General features: G+C 43.8%; 1 protein-coding gene across 3 annotated transcripts in view; it reads right to left on the bottom strand.

Annotated features, from left to right (window-relative positions):
• The window catches only part of LOC146188627 (uncharacterized), a 68,389-nt gene extending 51,121 nt beyond the window's left edge, over positions 1–17,268 (bottom strand). Inside the window, exons 1-2 of one of the 3 annotated variants that reach the window (XM_084603156.1) lie at positions 17,161–17,259; positions 16,894–17,083 (exon numbers count right to left, since the gene is read on the bottom strand). The gene's annotated coding sequence lies outside the window, so the exon portion shown is untranslated. Of the gene's footprint in view, positions 1–16,893; positions 17,091–17,160 lie in introns of all 3 variants that reach the window. The other 2 variants (XM_084603155.1, XM_084603154.1) reach the window with 2 other exon arrangements.
• Between the last annotated feature and the right edge of the window lie 964 nt (positions 17,269–18,232).

Here is an 18,232-nt window from a genome sequence, read left to right on the forward strand (position 1 = left end):
CAGGCTCTGGAACCATCCGCATCGTTCCCAGCTTGTTATAACATTAATCAATTGTGAATCGTTAGAGAAGGATGATAAAACAGCTGAACTGGTTAATATACCCAGTCGGAAAAAACTACAGAAACTTTTCTGATGTTACGACAGAATTTCTGTGCGGTTTTTGACGGGAAACTTATTGTGACAACGGAATATTCTGTAGTAACATCAGAAAGTTCTGTAGTTACAACTAAAAAGTGCTACAGAACAACAGACAACATAAATATACTACAGACAAACTACAGAACTACAGAAAAATTTGATGGTTACGACAGAACTACAGGATATTTGTCATATTTTTGACACAGTTCTGTAGGTTTTTCGACTGGGATATTTCTGCCTGGATAATTTGCGTTGCCATATTTGTTTCTTTTGTTGACACGTCCACTTTTTAGTTTCCGTTTATTCTCTAAATTCTTGAATAATCACTCTACCTATCGCTTATCTAATAACAGCTGCAGTGGTATATGCGTCTGGTGGCGCAGTCGGTAGCCTCTACGTCTGTAAAAACGGCTGGCACGTGCACGCCAGTCCATAGACGGACATCTCGCCGCAGCTGGTTTTGGTATCTGCTAACAGAATTGACAAGAATATTTCTAGAGAATGCTATTTTTACTGCAGTAACACTGCTACCCACTGCCCACGTACCGAGAAAACACCAAAATCTGTGAAGACGTTTATAGTAGCGACGCTTACATCAATGTTGCCAAATGGTTCAGTAAAGCTTTTGGTTATGCCAGTTGGTTCATACTACTCATTCCGAGATATTTGTCCTGTCCTGCATTTTCCTTGTGCTTTTCTAGCGCTATAAATATTTCAGATTGCCAACTGGTGTTTGTGTGATGCCGCAAGACTATATACCACAGCCTAATAGGCAAGAGAACCCAGAGAGGACCGTCCTTTTGAGATAGAAATTGAACACAACCAGTGCATTCGCAACATATGCCGGGTCATTTCTGAAGGCTGTTTCATCCTCCCAGATAAATCAGCAGTATACAGCTATTGTTGGCATCCAGAATGTTCGAACGGAATACGAGGCAACAGAGGAGCTTCGCTGGCTTCCACGTTAGCGTATTGAGTCTTGTTTATTCCCCTTATTGAGCTGCCCGATCTTATAGTGTTTTATTCTCGTGCTAAATTGATGGTCTGCCAGACTGTGCTACATATCGGCCCTTTCAACGCTTTCATATTCTCTGAAAGTTTTACACTAAAGCCAAATAGGTGCTACCATTTTGAATTTACGGATACGTATTGTCCCCATGCCTGCATTTGGCGCATGAAAACGACGTACGTGCCTTACGCTTGACAAGGAATACTACAGCAAACCAAATGGCAGTACCACAATAAAAGCGGGTTTAGCAGCGTTGAACAACCTAGAATTTTTCTACGTTTACCGGCAGCTGGCAATTTACTAATTCTTGCAGTGGTGCGCGCATCCTTCTGTCAATGCATTGCGCTCACATGCGAACTGGAGCTCGCGTACCGTTTCGTCTTCCACAACTTGTGTAACATGTGTGACATATTTCATTTTCCCTCTATTTGTTACTATCACTTAGAGTTATCTACATGCTGTCGCGAGGCTGTCTTGAAATAGTATTTATGAATAATCCTGCTGCGAGAGCCTCTGAGTAGTACGCTTTTTTATTGGTAATGTCTTTTTTGACAATCTAAAACAAGCACCAGACATTTGATGTACCTTTTAACTTAAATCGATAGCACAATGACAGATAATGATTTCTATTTATTTTGTTCATCAACATGCATGTAAATACACGCATGTCTCATATGATTTCTTCGCCTTGAGCAAAAAAATGCAGCAAGAATGTCAAGCAATGATAAATGTGGCTCCTCACAAATGAGTGCAGCGTTGTAATTGCTGAAATGTGGGCAAAACGTAGAGAACAATGTCACGATGTCAGTGGCATAAAATAGGTCGTCTTGTCGTCCAGGAAATCGTCTGAATAAGATATACCTAGTCGTTGTTATGTCTAAAGACTTCGGCTCAGACACATGTGCGTAGAAGAAAAAAAAGCAACAAACAGGCATGTCGTTTTAAGAGTGCCTTACGTTCTACTACTGAAATCAAGGCCATGCTGTACAAACATCTCGACCCACCATTCTCAGAATGCATGTAATCTTGTGGTTTTAGTTTTCGCATTTAAATCGCAGATTTTCTTGCGTTAGTTCAACAAAATTTGGTTCGTTTAATCAATAGTAAATCCCAACGACACTTCCTTCGAAGAACTGCTTATCTGAAGACCGCTGACGACTCTACGAACTGCGCGAATTTGCATAAGCTCAAGTTGTTATACGGGCTATTTCTTGGCAAATTTAACAGTCTACGGCCGCATGTATAGCTTTCAACTACTCTAGAGGAACATGCCATAGACACAAAATTATGCTACAAGACTACGCTAATGCCCACTGTGTACATAATATTTCACACGCGGGCAAATCGCGAATGAAACACTCTACATGTTACATGCGTCACAGCCAATGTTTCTGCAGTTTCCTGCTAGAGCTGCGCTATCAAGTAGCCAAGATTGATTTTCTTGGTATGGCGCATCAGATCAATTGTTTTTTTTTTAATTTCTGCTTTTTATTACGTTCTTTTTATTCGCTCGGAAAATATGCCTGATTGTTTCAGCTCCTGAAACACAAACAACCCTATATTAGTCCTAATGAAGGATTACCAGTATATTTAAATAAATAGCTCGGTGGAATGAAACCTCTTCATTTTTAATTATATTTAATTAACTAAAATGCATCGAGACGCTATGCTTCCACCGTGAGGCGAACTATCGACTCTTCCGCTTTTTGGCACAAAAACGTCGGCGTAGCCTCCCCCTGTAATATTCCTCTGCTCACAGCGTCGGAAAGTGGTAACACGCATTTAGCGAGGTGCAATCTAATTTATAATAAAAATAATATGAATATAACAGGCGGAACCATACGCAGGGGTGCTGTCGCCACTCTTTTGCAATAGAAGTAATAGTGCCTTCCCTAAACCCATGACAATTCGGGGAGGTGTATCACTTGCTGCAATGCTAAAAATGTACGGAGATTAGTGTAACATAATAAACCAGTAACTAATATTTCAGACTGCAATAAAACCACCGTGGTGTTTTTGAGACAGTAAAATCATCAGATGACAGGTCACTAAAGTTGAAACTCGAAAGCTAGCTCACAAAATGTGACAACCGCTGTTATGACCGCTACACTGCTCTGTCGTTTACACCAAACGAATAATGTAGCACTGTGTGCTACTCCTGGCATAGAAAATGTCAATGTGGTTGTTTCGTAAAAATATCATATTTGAAGCTCGCCAACAGCACAGAAACTCTTAAAGAGTCGCCTCGTACGCTCCAAATAACATTTGACATAGCTTTTGTGTTTTACAGGTGTAATGCTAGAAGCTCAGTTGCTTGCACAAAGAACGAACTTCTAACTTTGGCTAATTTTCAAATAGCATATTGCATATTGATTTCTTGCTTTATATGCAGACCATATTATCCTTAATGAAAAAATCAATGGCTCATATGTCAGTTACAAGCAAATCGATATGGATGCACTCGAGTTTTTTCCTACCACCGGGTTAATCATCACAACTAATCCTGAGGTATTACAAACGCGTGTCTTTCTTATCTACACAAGAAATATCGACATTTGATTTATGCTGACACAACATGGCGGCCAGACATGGCACCCTCAAGAGGGTGAACGCTCATGAGGGCGTCCTTACCCTCACCTTGTGAGGATTTGACTCAGTGAGGCGAGGGTGAGGGAGGATCGGGACTGAAAAGTTCGCGAGGACGAGGGCGAGGGAGGGTAGATGCGGTAGGTGAGGGTGAGCGAGGACAAGATACAGAGGTTGAAGAGCGAGGGCAAACATTCCACGAAAGGCGTAGTTTCTGTAGTAAGAAAAACCACGCGGAAACACGAAAGGATCGAGTGACCACAAACTACGCCCTCCAGTGGGCATGTGTTGTATCGAAGCAGATGCAATGAACGGGGCACAGACACTGCAGATAAAAGAAGCAGGAACTAAAGCCACAAAATTAGTCTAGCGCCCGTGGTGAAGAAAAGTCTGAAAACGACACTACGGAGCTGCACGGAGTCACCGAAAGAGATGTCGCTGCTTCAGCTCACGAAACATGATGATACTGGCAAAGTACACTGGACGGCTGTTTCTAACTACTAAAGTTTTTTTTTGCCATTTAGGCAAAAGCAGGTCCAAGCGCGTCCAAAAGAGATGGGATGCACAGTAGAAACGTTGAACACAAAAGACCGAGGTGGGGTCATCTTATCTGCTGAGACCCTGCCACAACCCTTTTTTCCACTCATTCAGAGTAGCTTGGATGAGTAGTTTGGATGAGTACCTCGCCTAGATCAGTGTAGGACTTCGCTGTGAGGTGGTTCCCATGGTTTAGAAGACCTTGCTAATGATAATGGGAATGTAGAGGAGCATCGCTGGGCTTAAGAAGCGCAAAGTACAAGTCCTGCTGCCATTCGATATTACTATCAAACCTTCCATCGAATAAAAAAAAACGTGGCTCAGAAAGGTAACGTCCTGGTTGTCATTACTGCACCAAGAAAACTGGTTGGATAGTGCACTATGGTGCAAGGAAAGCACTAGCAAGGATGCAGCATCAAGCACGTGGGCAGGAGCATCGCTGTGCTTAAGAAGCGCAAAGTACAAGTCCTGCTGCCATTCGATATTACTATCAAACCTTCCATCGAATAAAAAAAAAACGTGGCTCAGAAAGGTAACGTCCTGGTTGTCATTACTGCACTTAGAAAACTGGTTGGATAGTGCACTATGGTGCAAGAAAAGCACTAGCAAGGATGCAGCATCAAGCACGTGGGCAGGTTCATCCAGATAGAGAGTTCATTCGTTTACCATATACCGCTGTCCCGTGTCAAAAGCTACACAGAGCAAATTGGATGTTGCACACACGGCACACTTCAGGTGCTGCACGCAGGAGTAGGTGCAGGGGCGGGGGAGGTAGCTACTGGGCGTCTATTGTCGCTACTGTCGCCGTGAAACGACATTCTTGAAGACGTTCGCTTTGAAATTCAGCAGAAAAATATACGAAGCATAGTGCATTACGATGCAATTCACCACTTGTGTTAGAGATGAGGCCTCCATCGCCTTGTCTGATAACTTAAGGAGTTTCGATATCCCACATATGTCAGCGTGCCAGTTTTCTTATTTTGCCATTACTTTGCCGCGATCAGCTTCACTGTAGGGGTGGACCATTTTTACGTCGGCTTCCTACGGCTTCTTATTCAAAGCATGGTTTCCTGTGATTGGTACGTCAGGATGCAAAAGGAGAAATTGATGCTGGTTCAATGCTGCAAAAATAACGCAACCGCAGAGGTGGAATTTTTTACGACTCAAAGTAGGTTTTATATCGAGGAAAGCTACAAAGCGTCTGTTCACACTCGGTGATAGAGGTTCGCACGAGCTGGGCCCGACCCGCCGTAGAATGTTTCTCCGTATTGCGATGAGAAGGGTGACATTGAAGTCCAGCCCTCCAGGACGCTTGGAGTTGAGTAAGACCCGCTGCTCCAAATCCATGCAGACACATTCGATGGGTTTGGTTAAAACTAGCTGTGATTTTAGCTTACTACTTAAAGGGACACTAAAGACAGCCAAAGATGGTATGAAAATCTAATAAACTACATTTGGTGACACTGTCGCCGCATATCCGGCAGCAAAAGATCGAATAATTGCTGAGATATTGCGATAAGAAGTTGAGGTTTTTTCTTGTTCCCGCCGGTCTAATTCAAACTGTGGCCTCCAACTACGTAGTTGGAGTTGAGTGACGCACACTATGACGTAAGCGGAGACTCCGTGATAACTAGCGAGCCGGCGCGGCCCGCGGCGTCGCATCCCTCAAGGGCCAACTTGGCAACAGCGTACTCGCAATGACGGCCTCAGCCGAAATAAATAAAACGATGAAGAGAGTAATTTACCGAGCGATGGGTCCATAAAGGAAGAAAAAAAAAAAACATAGAGCGCTTGTAATGCACAATACTTTACATGTTTCTCAAGGTTTTGCGCTCCTTCTTGCACTGTGTATAAACAAACCGAGCCCTCGGTCATCGCAACGCTTCCTGACATGTTTACATACAAATAAGATTTAGTTACCAGCAAAATAGTGTCCTCGCTGCTGCGCTTGTCAGTTTTGAAGCTTCGTCGCACTTTTTTTCCTTCAAGGTTTGTGCTACAGCTCCGTGTTCAGCGAAAATTACGTCCACGATAGCAGAACATGACCGAAGTGCCGGCGCCACTACATTTGCCAGCGCTGTGAAATTCCTCATGTTAAAATGGATCCAGTGCACAATATAGTGCGCATAGGCATCCAAAACATTAGTTGCAAGACGCGAGAGCAGGCAGCATGCGCCGATGATCAAGAAGTTGTAACTTTTGGACCGGCAGCAGAAACACTTTATTGTAAATGGGGCCATGACATAAAGACGAAATATTTCCAATGTTCTTGTGGGGCGGCGTACCAAGCAGTAGCGAGTTCGAGTCGAGTCTCACCGCTTCTGGCGGTTTTTTTTTTTTTTTTTTTTTTTTACAAATTGATTTTTTTTTATCTTTTGTAATGTATTTCTGGTGCTTCGTTATTTTTAGTTTTTACTTTTTACCCGAGGCCCTTTTTTTCGCCGGGCGACGAGCGCAATATATCGACGCTCTCCTTGGTATGAGCGGCAAGTATGCCCCTTTTGTTTACGACGCCTGCAAATAGCACGTCGAAGGTCTTGTTGACGCAGTATATGTTGGTCAGATGTGCCATGATTTAGTGAACAAGTGAATGATAATGCGTTTTTCCTTCGGTACTTAGCATATGTATGCTTTTCGTGGCGTACGAGCTGCAGTCAAGCAATCAGGTCGCAGTCGAAGCGGCAACGGCGGCGATTTGCTGGCGCAGAAGTGTGAACGAAGGAGTGTGTCGGCGGTAGCGGATTTCGCTCGCTCGTGCCTCCGGATGCTCAAATGGGAACCATCAAGGCGCATCTGCTGCTCCAAGCTCGTAATTCAGGCGCTGCAGGTTCAAACAAACTATCCGAGTGCGCACGAAATGCCTGAGCCGAAACATAACCAAAACTGAAGTGGGCGCCTGTGGCGCCTCCAAGTATATTTATGTATTTGCCTTGCAACGTTTACGTTGTCTTTTCGCCGTCGTTTACGTACGATAAAAGCGTGTTATCATGTTTGAGAAAAAACGTACTGCCGCATTCAAACATGCAACGTAATTCGCATTTGTCAGCCTCCGGTATCCCTAGCGCGTCACGTGATTTGTAGTTGCGAGCCTCGGCCGTTTGGCTGTGGTGGCGATACCTGTATTTCTGTTATTCTTCTTTACTACCTTATAACAGCTCTGTTTTCAGTAAGAGTGGTCTTTTTGTAATCAGGAACTGGTATTCTATCGATGCAAACCCACTTCCTTTCTCTCTTTAGTGTCCCTTTAATGAGATTGTTTTAATAAGTACCCCTACATTTTCTTAACACAAAGATGACCAGCTGAGATGATGTACCTTTATGCATGCCGCCAATTGCTAGAGTCGCAACAGAGAGCGCCTGTCTCGTATACTCTTAAAACGCTTGCCTGGTCTGAGCGAAAGAAGACTTCGGGAAATTAAGTTTCGAGAGTTAGCGTGATGCCTACTCTCGAACGCTGTCCTTCAGTGTCTTACACCCACTCTAGGATTGACTCAATAAAGAAGAAACCTGAGATTAACTTAAATCCAATTCCGCGCAGTCATGGTATGCCCTTGATTCTCCAGCTCGCTGGTTGATATTATGACGGCACTACTTTTGTACAGTGCCTGAAGGAGCAGCAGTTTACATTAGGTAGCGAAGCACTGGAAGTAGCGGGCGAATATGTCTACTTAGGACAGGTAGTAACCGCAGATCCGGACCATGCAAAGGAAATAACAAGAAGAATAAGATTGGGATGGAGCGCATTTGGCAAGCACTCGCAGACTATGACTAGCACCTTACCGGTATCGCTCAAGAGGAACGTATCCAACAGTTGCATCTTACCTGTACTCACCTATGGGGCTGAAACATTGAGGCTAACCAAGAGAGGTCTACTTAAGCTGAGGACAACCTAGAAGGCTATGGAACGAAAAATGGTAGGGGTAACATTAAGAGTTAGGAAGCGTGCAGAGTGGGTCATAGAAATAACTGAAGTTACTGACATTCTAGTGGAAATTAAGAAGAAGAAATGGGCATAGCAGGACATGTAGTGCGAACAGAGGATAAGTGATGGTAGCTTAGGGTAACAAACGAGATTCCAAGGGAAGGAAAGCATAGCAGGGGGCGGCAGAAAGTTAGGTGGGCGGATGAGGTTAAGAAGTTCGCAGGGGTCAGGTGGATGCAGCTAGCACAGAACCGGGTTAAGTGGAGAAATATGGGAAAGGCCTTCGCCCTGCAGTGGGTATAGTCAGGCTGGTGATGATGATGATGATGACTTTTGTACACCTGATTCTGGTTAGCCATTCCTCTAGAAGGAAAGAGGTCTCCTCTCTTCCGCGGATTCCCCGTGTTTTTGTGCAAGCAGTTGTTTGCTTCTCGTGTGAGCGAGATGCCTGCTTTCAGATAGCGCCCTGTCCCTTTTTTGTGTCTTGTGCCAAACGCACGCATACATCATGTGCGTGTTTTGAAACAAACTAAAAAGGAAGCAACGAAAGCCACTTTATTCGCACTAGGCCTGGAAGATGTTCCATGCGGCGCAGTACAGTGTTCTTAAAGGCTGTAGCCGGAACATTGTTAGCTAGGGCGCACCTCAGCATGCACACGCGAGAGCTTTGGGTGGCGGTGATTGGTTTTAAGGCTGACTCGGCGCTGCATGGGAGGCAACAGAAAAAGCACAAAGCATGCAAATGTGCACCAGGCTTTGCCCCCTGTGGCAATGCGCCGACAACAGGGTAGACGCCTTTCACAGCGAGGGCAGCTGTCAGTAGAAAAGCTGTTTGAAAAAAAATCTCTTCTACGCGGCGGGAAGACCACGCACGCTGGTCCACGGCTCGGGCCTAAGCGGCGGCTGTGGCTGGTCTTATCAGATCTATCTCCGTGAGGCACCGGGTGGAGACTTGGGTGCATGTGGCAGCAGTGCTCTCAAAAGAATACCCACGCGTCCAGGAGTGTTTGTTCCTTTCCCGTTCTATCTCTCCAAAAGGGTCTTCCTTCAGTCCAGTCTCCAAAAACACAACAAAAACCTGTGCACGGCAGGAACGGCTGGCGAAGCCCTTTAGTTTGTGTTGATGTGTGCTTTCGATCAGACCACTCAAGTTGTTGAAGCTTATGCTGAAAACAACACTCTGGTGCGCTTTTGCAAATTATATTTTCATTTCGTCAGTGCCCACGGATATTTTCGACAAATGTGCGGTCCAAGTGAACGGTGTGTTCATACCGGCTCGAGGCGAGTTTCATTTTTTTGCGGTTCTCGCCTTTTTAGTGCAGGCAATCCGTTTTTCAGCTTTTGCATATGCGGGTAGGTATTGCCCGGAATTAACAAGATCAGCTAGGAGATGTGGACTTAGGCGAACGAATGCAGCATGTTGATTTCGGCAGGTTGGTGCATGTGTTGCTTTTCTGTCTTCGTTCTAAGTGCTGCTTGTTTTCATAACCGAACCTAGATGTAAGCACACACTATCCAAGAAGCATAATCAAACCTTATGCACGAAATGCTGACCTGGTCCCTTTGCACGTCGTAGTCCTCTAATTAGGCGCTTCGAAATGGAGCAAGTTCGCCCACTCTGCTCTATGTGTTTGATGTGGAGAACAACCGCTAACTTTTCCCTCACGTGCTACAGCAAGCCTACATAGAACTGTACATGCGTCACGCTGCGCACGTAAAATTATTGTCTGCGACCACATCAGAGTCGGACATAAAAGGCATCCGCATCTGTTCATAGTTTTTAGGCACTACTGAGGCGACATTCGCAAAAATCAGAAGCGCATAAGAGTTACGTGGTTCACTTTCCTTTTTTGCTTGTTCCTGGAGGAAGTGGGCATGCTCTGGGGGCACTTGGTCAATGGCATCTGCGTCGCCGTATCCTAACAACAGAATGTTTATGCCGCGTCTCCCAAATGACACCACATGTACAGCTAGAAGCAATATGAACGGGAACACGGGAGCTCGTGGCCTTTTCAAATGCGCTATCACTGACAGGTGATAAAAATCAGTGGTAAAGGCGTATCCAAAGTAAGCTCGGGCTGCTGGGCTTCCGGAGCATACCTTTGGTGCCACCCATTCTTGTCTTGCGTTGGTGGCAGCGCTTTGCAAAGCGCGAAGGCCACGCGCTCCCGTGTTCCTTTTCAGATTTCTTCCAGCTGTACATTTCTGAACCTGTCGCGCACGGCAGGCTTGTATGATATGTACCCCCATCCCACATCCCTTGGCGAAGCGAACGAAGGTCAGAAACCCCTGACTTCCTCGACATTTATGCTTCTGTGTGATAGCGTATTGCTGTTAGTTTCAATTACATTGTTCTGTTGCCAATATATCGTATATGCCTCATGCTTTCCGTCTGCGATGGGCTAGAAGTTCGAATCTCCTCCTTCTTCATGCGGTGTAGAGTATTTCGTTACTCTACCTCCTTCAAACATATAGAGTGTGAACCGGTGGGCAAGTTTGCCCGGTTAACTATGGAAGTGATTATTTTCCTTCCACTTCGAAGTTTCGCCTTTGATTGTCATGCCTAGGATTCTTATAGAGATTTTTTGCACTCTGCGCAGCCCCTGGTTTCCTGGTGCAGTGTATATCTCATTCTCAGCAGCTGTCGGCAAAAGTACCAGACTGCTCTTGCCAGTGGTTCGCAGCAGCAAGAATGCAGCCTTGTCATTTATTTAAGTTTATTGCTAGCTTCGAGAAATTCAGATTGCTAAATGATCAACACGGCTTGACAGGGCCGATAGCAGACACAGAGAATAGTTTGCGCCTACTATGACTCAGTGTAGCGTTGCCATAGATCGAAAATAATGAGAAAGAACTAGAATAATTAAACTGCTGAACATCAGGGTGAGGGAAGGCAGACCAAATGAGGACGAGGGTGAATGAGGAACAGCAATTTATTTTAAGTTAGGGTGAGGGCGAGGGAGGACCAAAAAATTTTTTTAAGTGAGGGTGCGGGACGACCACCAATTGGAGACTGAGGGCGAGGGAGGAAAGGCCAAAATGAGGGCATTTGATCACCTCTGTTTACGGCAGCTATTGGCTGCAGTAAACAAAACGCCGAGTATAAAAACTGATTACAGCAGTAAAACAGCAAATAAAACTAGGTGAATAATCATGTACTTGATTGATCGATAAGAATTTTATCAGCAGAGCTCCTGAGTGAACAGTGAGTTGCTGAAATGGGTTCAGTGGAGCATTTTTGATGTGGGAGAGTATAAGTACTACATTTGCGGCACCAACCTAAAAATGCACTTAAAGGTAAAACCAAAGACGTCAATTTAAATCATCCACCTGTACCCTCCTTTAAGGCGTTTCTACTAATGATACAAAAAGCCATAATTAAATTCCAGATATCTCAGCCAAGATATTCTAATTTCTTTTGCTCTGAAGAAAGATTCATGACATGCATAAACATTATAAATTGGTTTTGCTTAAATCTGAGAAAGCCAATTGCTTCATTTTGTCAATTTTTCGGCACTAATTTGTAAACCTAATTGCGCTTTATATGGGAAGCGCTGCTTTCATAAATATTCTTAGAATTTGCTCCTTTTTGTTTCCCTTAAGACATAGTTGCGTCAAGTTTAACTGTTAGGCATGTAGAGAACAAATGGAGAATTTAGCATGCGAGATGCGGGTCCATTTGTTTTTTGGAAAATATAAGGAGAATGTAATATTTAAATAAAGTGTATTGAAGCGCTCATTTTTTTGGTTCCTAGTTGAAAATCTGCAACTGCTCAGGCGTAAGCTCTAAGGATAGAAAACTGAAGTATGGAGACCGCAGTCACTTCAATTCGCACAACGATCTTTGGTGCTTGAAGTTTTGTCTCTGTTACTCATCTCACTTAAGGCATATAGAATACTCTATGGTAGCACTAGATGTGAAATGAGAACTGCATTGGATAAAGGTGTTCTCTGGTGTTGCTGTTTGGATGATCCCTAATTTGTACTTTAAGATTGCCTCCTGAAGAAGAATATTATTGATATGAGGGGTACAAAAATGTCAACTGCAGGCGCGATATTTCATTAGCGGAAATAGTTTAGAAGCTTATTACATGTCTCAAAATATAATGTTAACTATGACACTTAGAAAAAGCGAATAAAAATAGAGACATGCGAGAAGGCATCCTGGTCTTGTGAAGTGCGCTGATTGAACAACTAAGCGAATCTTTTTGTGCAACAAAAAATCATTGTCGCCAATGTCAACACCTTTTGCGCGCTCGATATTGCTAAAGATATAAAGAAGGGCTCTGGTAATGTCATCACGCAAAATAGAGTTGCAAACGGTGGGTAAAATAAACAGAGTCGAAATAATTTGAAACAGAAGGATAGAGGTACTACAGGTATTACAGCCACAAATAACGAAACAGATGTTTTCATATAATTATAGGCCAAAACAAGTTATCATTAAAGGAACTTCAGATCTATTCGACCAATTGAGACTAGGGGTAATTTAAAATTTGTGGAACACAGGTTTCAGTGTACAAACGAGGGTAAAAGTTACACCGGAGATAACATATACGCTGCCATCTTCTGACTAAGTTATCGCATGCAGACCATGGTAACACTATGAAGAAACAGTCTCCAAAGAACACCGAGTTAGTACCAGATAGGTGCAGTTAACGTTCGGCAGAAACCGATTAATTTACAGTAGGAATTGTATAGTTCTAATAAATGTGTAAAAATAATGAATATTGGTTTATAGTCAATTTGAATAAAAAGGATATTTTTGTTTCGTTAATATTATGGATTGCACAGCCGTCCTCGAACGACGAAATGTTGGAGGACAGGAGTTCCGTAATTTCATTTGTATAGATGAAATTAGTTCACCCCACAAAGAGCATTAGCTGAATCTTTAGGAGTTTCAGAGGACATTTAAAAGCGATAATTGGATGAAATGAGAATGATAAATGAGGTAATGTTCAACTCAAGATTTGCATATTGGTTTTTGTGTTCTGTGTGACAACATGAAGATTAACAGCCTCTCTATGACACAATTTTTTAAAGACTTAAAGAAAAAATTCGATAACACAGTGGAATCTTCACTCCATTTATGCGAAAACTGGAGTGTTTCTGCTGCACAGGGTGAATCGCATTTGCTCTCATTATCATTGTGAATTATATGCATCGTCATTATAACTGCTACACTCATCATTGTCATTATACCTGCTACTGTTATTATTATCACTAATTACAGCGTCAATGTCATCGCTACTATTATCCTCAGTGTAGACAAGGAGTATTATAATGTGCATTTCACGATCCCGCGCGTGGCGCTGTTGGTGAAAGCACTGTGTCTGGGAATCCGAGCGATGGAGGTTCGGTTTTTGAGGAAGGCCGAATTTTTATTTTTCTGATGACGTCTTCAAGATGATAGACAAGTTACACATCAGCGCACAGATCAGATGCGCAAATCCTGCGCACAGCTAGCACAATTTTCGCGCAACGATTTTCGTTTCATGTGCCTAGAAACGCATTCGCCCTAAAATAAAAAGGACCTCAACCACCATAAGCGTACGAATAAATTCAGTACATTCAACAAGCCTGATCAGTTCAATCTCTTGATGCTGATATTCTTCTCTAGTTTGTGAAAACGTTCGGGCAGTAGCTCTACGTTTCGGAGATTATCTTTTGTTCACAATCTCTCTCATATCGCGCGACGTGCTGCTCTTCTTTGTCAGCTTTTGGTGGGAACGGCATTTCCTCATGCGGTGTAGTTCGAGTGTTGTAGCACACATCTCAATTTTGTCTTCTCGGCGGGCACGTTTCGCTTTTCGATCCCCTCGAAAGCTGTCTCGTAAAACATACATACGTTTCTCACGATTGTTAGACGCCGCTCGTTGGCGACAGTATAACCTATATTAGCATCGGATATAAAAGGTATGATAGGATCGTAAGCGTAAACGCAAGAAACATAATGTGTCTGTTCAGACTGCTGTCACATTGAGCGTAAGATGCACAACGTCTGCAACCAGCGTGGGTGTAAATGTAGGCGCGCCCGACACTTATAAGAGTATCCCAGATAGGTCAGGTACTGCGCAAGCAATACGTCCAGCCGTTTCGGATTTCTCTTTCCGGTCACGGAGCTGAAGGCCAATCACCGAAAGGTTCTCACAAATTTCGCCCGCTAACCAGATTACAAGCGACATCATGAAACGCGCCTGCACTGCCGCACTGTCTCGACTCGCCGGTATTTGTGGTGTTGTGTCAGTGTTTGTGTCTGCCCACAGCTTCAGTATATGTGCAGTGCGGAATCTTTGCTGTGTAATTACAAGCCTCTCATAAACGAAAGGCAGCAGAGGCCGGTTGTTTATGACCAGGGGCTGCAATTTGTACCGAGACAAATGCAAAATGATGCCTGGCTGCAAATTGCTAATGCGCTGAGTCAAAGCCGTAAATACTGTTCAGAATATTTTTTCACGTGCGAACAAACTCGGGACGATGAAATGCTTCCCCTAGCTTAGTAAAGTGCGGTTATGACGGCAGGATATGCCCGCTTCGTCGCAGTGCATTCACGCAGCTCTTCGGCTTCGTTTACAACGAGAGAGGGAACAGTTAGCCTGAAGCGAAAGGTCGATGCGTGGCGAGGTTGCAGTCTGACCCCAGAATGGATTTGGCACGAACCAATCAATGTTTAAATGAAGCCGACCATAAAATAAAAAATGGTAAACAGCTTCTTCCCAATGCAGACGCGTTGGGACGCGTGCCGCGGACGTTTGGAGTCAGTAATACGACCTTTTGAGTCACTGCACCGAGCCGTCTCCAAGATCACAAGGGGTACTAGTACACTGGATATCGCAAGCAGGGATGCAGACGGACCGTACGCCAGAACTGTGTGTGAGTGAGGGTTGTCGAAAAAAAAAAAAGATGCCGCCTTGCTCTTTTGATCGACCGTTGCGGGGTGGCGGCATCAGACGCTTCCCAAGAAAGTTTCGGGGCAGCGTGAGGACGGAAGCTGGCAAGCAAGACCACTATCGCACCATGCGCATAGGCATGCGCTATCGAAGAAGATTTTACAAACTCTAATCTTCTATTACGCGTCCGTCTGCGTAGGTAGAGCTCAAAGACGATAAGCTCATTTTGAGCTTGAAGAGCGTGGGCCACCTCTACCAGCGCTTGGTAACCGCCGCCATGTTGAAAAATGCGAGACTCAGTTTGCCCGGAGCAGTGATTGGCCGGTCATCAAGAGCGTATCTTACGGAGCGGCCCCGTGTGAACATACGTGGTCGCAAGCTACGTAAACGGGAGTTCCAGCATCTATGCGCACTGCGTTAAATACAATATCTACAACGAATGCGTGTGTAGCCTGAGCGCGGCTTAAGACCCGCACTTAGACCCTCTGCTTTCATCGCGGACTGTGAGTAAACTCCCAAAAGGGGTGCCCCTTTTCAAAAATGCAAGACTCAGTTTGCCCGGAGCGGTGATTGGCCGGTTATAAAGAGCGTATCTTACGAAGTGGCCCCTTGTGAACATACGCGGTCGCAAGCTACGTAAACGGGAGTTCTAGCATCTATGCGCACTGCGTTAAATACAATATCTATAACGAATGCGAGTGTAGCCTGAGCGCGGCTAAAGACTCGCACTTAGACCCTCTGCGTTGAACGCGGACTGTGAGTAAACTCCCAAAAGGAGTGCCCCTTTTCATATCCCATGGCTCCCTCTTGCGCTATGATTCGTATAGAATTGAAACCGCTGCTTTATAGGCGCGGCTCCAAGGGTCTCGTCCCCCCCCCCCCCCCCACTCCCGTTTACATTTTCGAGGCACAAAATCATCGGCCCAAATCTCTCCCACCAGCTCGAGCTCAACATGACTTGTAAGTATGCACCCCATATTGTGTCGAATTGTTTGTCACCACTCTGAATATTCTGCGCCAAACAAGTGAGACACAATTTTGACAGCAACCGTGGCTCTATGTGGCCAGCCTTTGGCTACCATACAGCTTGCATATATAGCGTAACGACACGGTAATGTGTAACTGCTAGCCCGGCGGCCGCGCCCGCGCGATGGGTTACCTGCGGTGACGTCATATCGTATTCGATATGGCGACGCGCAATCTGGTGATTTGATTTTGCTTGGTGGGCCAAGGTGGCAACTGATCGGGCAACTGATTTTGAACTCTTGAGACGGACAGAAAAGAATTGTAAAGGTGGGTAGTAGGAGCTAAAGGCCTTTAAATGCGATCAATTCAAGCGGGATAGTCGAAATAGTGGGCGAAAATTGTGTAACAGCAACATTTGCAGTTACACTCCGGCGCGATTGGAGCCAAGCATTTTGCAGTCATATTATTTGTTGCTCCATGTGTCGGGCTACTTTCTTCAGATGTATTTCTAAATTAAACCAATGATGGTATTATATTGGTCAACGAAATGCTGGAGGCCCGGCTTGGTGACAACAACAGTACTTTTCGTGCTCACTATCTTACCTCTGCATTGGTACACTACAGTTCGATGCATATTCTTTAAGGCAAAACGTCAAGACACTGTTCTTTCATAAAATTTTCACTAAAACCTAAGGAATAAAATATAATTATGTTATTTTGTGTACATTATTATGAAAGCCTTTTTATGCAAGAAAAATGATTTCAAATTCATTCGGCGAAGTTTAAATACATTTAATATTACATTTAGTTTTAAAATTCATTCGGACACACAACATTTTTCTCACCTGAAAGTCAATTAATGTCTTCCGATGGACAAGGGCCTGAACGCAGCAGCGCAGTTAAAATCCTTGTTCTGACGCGCCACCTTTTATATCAATTAAGATGTCCTAAATATGCAGCTTTCGCATGAAGAAATCAAGTGGTAATTATCATAGATTGTTACATATCTCTGAACTGCTGGAATAGCGAAGCAACCTAGCAGCTGCGTTGGAAATTGTTATTTCTTGTTGCTTATACCTTCTACCAAGAACGTAAGAAAGCGTCCCACTTACTATATATCCTTGAAGTTAGAAACCTTCGTGCCAATTTGGTCGGCTGTTTTCACAAGTACTTGGAATCAACTTCCAGTTTTTTGCACGTTTTAAACTTTACACATTATTGCAATGTACGTATAAGTATTTTAGGACGCTGTTCCTACCTATTCCATTATTCATCGAGCTAGTGATTAAGCATAAAAATTAGATATATATTCGATCTTCAGCAGCGTTATACTTCAGAGAATGCATATATAATGAGCCTTAATATCTTCTTTACTGGCACATCATAACAACTTTTGTGGTGAATAAAGAAAATATAATTACTTATGTGCTTGGTCTCAGAAAGAGATATTCCTCATGGCCGCTTTAATTTCCTAAATGCTGGTTCAAGGCTTGGAGTGCCGTGTGGCTTTCCCAGTAAGGTGGTGTAAAATGATCTCCAAAGTTTTGCTATATAAACTGAGGCATAAAATCGATCTTTATGTGTGAGAATCTAGGGTCTGCTTACCATGGTATCCACAAATCAAAAGTGCAGCATATCAGCCTCTCGATATGATGATTAATCCTACAAACTCTTCTTGGTCGCGCCACAGAGCAGCTGGCGGCTACCCGTAATCCACTATAGTACTTATGTATCTGGCCAAATAACTTGTAAATTGGCGGTCATATGTAATCTAAAAAAGAACAGCAAATGTGTTAATACATGCATTATCCTTAAATACGTTTTGCTGAAGATCTAGTTCAGTTGTGGTCTATACATTTTCGCTGCTATTTCCGCCACAAACATAATTCACAAAGAGCCAAACGGTTGATGTCAATGGCTGGCAAGAGGCTGCGCAGATGTTTTACTTGACTAACAAACTATTTCTTGCTTTTTTTTATGGTCCAGTCCACCTACCAGCACGATAGTTGTAGCGCGTTCGTTTATGATAAAAGTGCTTTTCTTTTTTCACGGCACATTATATTTAAACAAAGCAGAAGCACCTTAGATACGAAGAGCAACCGCGGTCACGCGACTTGGTTATAATCAATAAGGAAGCGCCGTAAACACGGAACGGCAGTCAACTTATTCTCACTTGCCAAATAA

The sequence above is a fragment of the Amblyomma maculatum genome, chromosome 5 (genome assembly GCF_055883805.1).
Source record: "Amblyomma maculatum isolate TAMU_Amacu chromosome 5, ASM5588380v1, whole genome shotgun sequence".
In the NCBI taxonomy this organism is placed as follows: domain Eukaryota; kingdom Metazoa; phylum Arthropoda; class Arachnida; order Ixodida; family Ixodidae; genus Amblyomma; species Amblyomma maculatum.